This window comes from Beta vulgaris, chromosome 1 (assembly GCF_026745355.1).
Source record: "Beta vulgaris subsp. vulgaris cultivar EL10 chromosome 1, EL10.2, whole genome shotgun sequence".
Lineage (NCBI taxonomy): Eukaryota > Viridiplantae > Streptophyta > Magnoliopsida > Caryophyllales > Amaranthaceae > Beta > Beta vulgaris.
The window spans coordinates 9,472,349-9,477,286 of NC_079202.1; the positions used below are offsets into that span (position 1 = coordinate 9,472,349).

A 4,938-nucleotide genomic window follows, 5' to 3' on the forward strand; every position below is an offset into this window, starting at 1 on the left:
AATTATCTCGTGGATGATAATGTTATATCCTTTTAGAAGTGTATCTGCTGTCTCTGCTGTCTTGCTTGTTAGCATTCTTGACTGACATTTTATAATAACAGAGTGATTCACCTCGTATGTTGATTACAGTTAATAAAAGGTTGATTAAGTGTATCTAAGGCAGCATGTAACCTGCAATTTGGTTCAAAAGTATGATCCACCAGTAATGTTTTGTTGCGAAGCCTGGAATGGAAGTTACCTCAAAAAGCCTGGCTGACTTTTTACCCAGGTCTGAAGTGTCTTTGTTAGAACTTTAGTTACTGGCAATCCCAGCTTTAGCGATTTACCAACCTGAAAATAGGTACCCCTGTATGAACAAAACAAGTTAGAAGCAATTCCATACAAGGAAACCAACAAATTAAATGGAGTGCCAGAAGCAACTGATCATTGAAAGAATTAATGATCATCCGCAAGGTGTAGCCATGAATTCCGAGGACACTACCACATCAAACTTTTTTAGCATACTTAATAAAGGAGGGATTGTTTTCCTAAAGTGTAGTCATCAATTGATGGTCTAGAGATGTCATTATGTGTTGAAAGTAAATTTCTCATGAGCCCTCATCGTGAATGTTTAATATTGAATTGTCTATCATATCTTTCAATATCTATGCCCTGTTGACCCACCTAAGTATAAAAGGGGGAAGGGAGGCAAAGATAAGGAGAGAGGGCTTTTTTAGTTCAGTTTAGGATTCACAGAGTGACCAGGTATAAATAAATAGAGGGTCACAAGGCATTAAGGGGGTTATAGGCTTATAGCATACTTTGATTAATTTTCTATTCCTCGATGGCTGCAAACAGTGAAAGGTTAGTTTAATAAGCTAACTGTTAGCTATTTAAGTAGGCTTGCAACTTCGTCAGAAGCAACAAAGTGGGGCTGGGAAGAAGGCCAGCGACTACATCAGAGTGAAGTTGTCTACGATTTACCCCTTGCTTTACAGAGATTGTTATGAACTGACTAAATGACTAGATTCCCCCGGAACGCTAGCTAAGCTATTACTAATACTATTGGTACTACACAAATTATATAACAGGAATATCTTACTTGAGTGTACATTCCCCGTCAGAATAATAGAACCAAAAAGTAAAAGTAACCACCCATATTATATGGAAGCAACCAAGCCAGTTTTTGCTACCATAAACACTCAACCAAAGATGAGAAACTAAATGCCTTAGGAACACATCAACTGTGACAAATTTGAGATGTCTGTTATATGCCCTTTATAGCCGAAAAACTAACAGAAATTCTACAACTAAATATTTGTGCAGTACCCTACAGTACAAGAAAGATTGTGAGTTGTAAACTGTGAATTTTGTTTTCTTATTGAATTGCATTTTCTGGTTAATCATGAATGAGCATTATAAGGCCCAGATGAGGGGTGTCGGGCATCTTTTGCTTTTGTAAAGCCTCTATCTCAAGGCCTATATTTGTGTGTTTGTGCTTGACCCCGTGTTCCCCCCTGCCAAATTGCTAGTAAAAATACACTAGCCTCCACTTGGAAAGAATGCAATACTCATGAGTCACATAGATGTATTTCCCAATTAAGAAGTGGACAATTTTTTTCTGAATATAGGAAGTAGTTCTTTCTCCATCCTAAGATAGGAAGTCAAATAGTTTAGGCTTGTCTTGAAATGTGTTACTTTGAACAACCATCATCAAATCTCTTAAAAAGGGGAAGGAATGGAAGAAAAGAAAGCAAGTTTTGCCATCTTTGTGGACTTGCTGCTTGTGAAGCTGCTGTATTATCCGTGTGTATTTTGTCCAATTATGTGAGCAAACACGCATTTACATATGCATGCGTACCCACACACGTAAGGGGAGGGACTCTTTCGTTTAGTAAAGACTGAGAAAGCAAGTAATAATGGAACTTATATTTATCATGGTTTGGTTATATAGGAGATAATATTTTTGGGTCAAGCACGCCTGATGCAGCTGAATCTCTGAAAGCAATGTGTCAGGCTGCTATGAACTCAGTAAACTTAACTCAATCAAGTAAATGCTAAGAAAATAGGTAAAATAGTAAGTTTTATTCATTAAATCACTATGAATGCACCCATTATAACCACCCCCTGCAGACCCCCTCAACTGCCACCACCACCTGCAGATGCTCCCCCTTGCTGCCACCACCCCCTGCAGACCCCCCCTGCTGCCACCACCCCCTGCAGATGCTCCTCCTACTGCCACCAACCCCCTGCAGACCCCCCTACAGTGAATTGACATGCTTGTAATTTCTGAGTTGTAAACTGTGCATGTTGTTTTCTTATTGAATTGCATTTTCTGGTTAATCATGAATGTGCTAGGCATAAAAATAAGGATGGGACTGCGTGCTGGGAACCGATTGCTGAAAAAAATTATGAGGAACTCAAAAAACTTCATGAAACTTAGATTCAGGACATGGTGAGGATACACTCAATGTGAAAGATTCTTACATTAAAGCTTTGAAACGTAAATCTGGGTATGTGAGAGGACTTGGTCCTGGAGCTCGACCACCAAAAAAAAAGGTAAAACTGGAGAGAACAATGAACGATTGTCTACCCAAGTTGACACTCTTGCTGTATCAAACGAGGAACTTAGAGTATCAAACGAACAACTTAAAGCATCTAATGAAGAGTTCAAGGCATCCAATGAAGAGCTTAGAGCTGAATTTTCTAAACTGAACAAAGAAGCTATTGAACGTGAAAAGAAAATGAGAGAAGATATGCTGAAACTGTTTCAGGACATGAGGTATAAGTTTTTTAGCTTATTAATTATTATACTCGTTGCTCAAGCTACCATACTTCTGGGTAAATCTTTTTGGAGTTGAAAGTTCTGGAAACTGCACTAAGGAATGCAGAGGAAATGAATTAAAAAGAAAAAGAGAACCAATTTGATGCTAATACACATGTGCCCTTTTAGTTAAGGGATTCTCATTTGATGCTGGTTTCTGGTGTTTGATGCTTTACTGTTGCATCAATTCATAACATATTTAGTTAAATGTTGTTTCATATCATCTGCTAAAAAAATATTCAGCAAAGATGGACCTACATTTCTTTTGGATGATTCTACTTGAAGTTTCGTTGCAATTGTAGTTAATACTTGTTATATTAGTGCACCTATATATTTTTTTTTAGGAAGAAAGAGTAAAAAGATCATTATCCCCCCCCCCCCATTTTTTAATCATAGGGGTATCTAATTATAATGTCTTTTTATTTTATCAGGAACAATGGGTCGTGACTATTTTCCGAAATTAGTAGAGGAAAGCTATGATAAGGCTTGGATTGTGTGAATTTCTTCGTAGATTATGAGTATTGCTAATTAGTTTTTTTTAGATTTACATTGAATTATTCAAGTTACATCGAATGTCAAATTTGAAGATTATTTTGTTGTACTCCGATTATATACAATTTGTTATTCCACGAATACTTCTTCTATTATCTCATACTTTTGTTTTTAATAGGTTCATCTAATATATATGAACAGGAAAAAAGCTTATAGATTACACGATAACAATAATCCGTAGTCCATACCAATTTGGGAAACAAAATAGGGTTCACACATTGTCATTTCACTTTAACGCGTGATTGAAAAATATGTACAACAATTCGTAGCCTAAAGTATTTTGGGCGACGAAACTGGTGTTGCCCAAGACATTACGTATGTAAGACTACAATCTATAATGGGCGACAAAAAACAGTAATAGTTGCACAAAATTAAGTAGTATGGGCAACGATTTAAGAAACTCGTTGCCCAATTGTCTCCATAAATGTGCAACGGATAAGAGGCTCGTAGCACGAAAGACCATTATGGGTAACGAATGTAACTTGACGCCCAAAGATGTGGTTTGTGCGAAGATCACAATTTTCGACGCACAAAATACAATGGGCTTCGAACCTAAGACGACGAAATTGGCGCGAAAAAATCTCGTTGCCCAAACCTTTGTGCAACGAAATTGTCCCATTGGGCGACGACTATTTTCGTCGCCCAAAACCTATTTTCTTGTAGTGTATCTCCGCTGTTAGACTGACCGACCTTCCGCTTCCCCTTCTCTTCGCTGGAGTGCTTGAGGTAGCGGTTCAGCTTACCCTGGTCGGCCAAGTTATCCAACCCTTTATTCAGTTCTCTGCAATCCTTTGTGTTATGACCACATTCTCGGTGGTACTCGCACCACTGGCTCTTATCTCGTCGATAGGCAGAACTTCGAATAGGAGGAGGATGAGGGAGCATAGACTTGTTCTTGATATATAAGTAAATTTCTCGCCGATTCCTGTTGAAACGGGGATCGTTTCCATGATCTGTAAAGCGATCCGACCCACCGCCTGTTTTTGTTGCTTGGGCTGATCCCTATGACTGCCCTCTTCTTTTCTCTTCTTGCCCCCGTCTTCCGAGTGGCGGCAGATGTCTGCCACTTGGATAAACCTCTGAGCTTTCGTCATGGCTTCGGAGAACGTTTTGACCTCACTTTCAGCCAACGTCCACCTGAGTCGGCTAGACTTTCGTTCTTTTCTTGTTTGACCCCCATAAGATGAAGGCTCGTTTTATTTTGCCTCTTCCTGGCTACAAACTGATGGGTAAACATGTCCTCGAGTACCGTGAAGTCAGTGATGATTCCAGCAGGTAACTCTTGAAACCAATTCAGCGCGCCCCCTTCAGCGTGGTGGGGAAGAATCGGCACCACGTGGCCTCACAGCTGGTCTGCACGCTAATTTGAGCCTTGTAAGTAGTCATATGATCCTCCGGGTCGGTTAGGCCCGCGAACTGCTCGATCATAGGTGTTTTGATTTTTCCCTGGGTAGGGGTATCTATGATTTCCCGGCTGAACGGGGTCATAAATTTCAGGCTCCCATTGCCTAACCTCAGGGGCTTAGAGTGTGCCGAGTCACCTTGCCCCTCCCGCTGAGCTGCTTTTCGATCTAGGAGCTGGC

General features: G+C 39.9%; 1 long non-coding RNA gene across 1 annotated transcript; it reads left to right on the plus strand.

Moving 5' to 3' along the window:
- Positions 1–1,874: 1,874 nt before the first annotated feature.
- On the plus strand, positions 1,875–3,434 carry LOC109136295 (uncharacterized). The gene is made up of 2 exons (XR_002041163.3): positions 1,875–2,761; positions 3,235–3,434. It is a non-coding gene; the product is annotated as an uncharacterized LOC109136295 (long non-coding RNA).
- Positions 3,435–4,938: the final 1,504 nt, after the last annotated feature.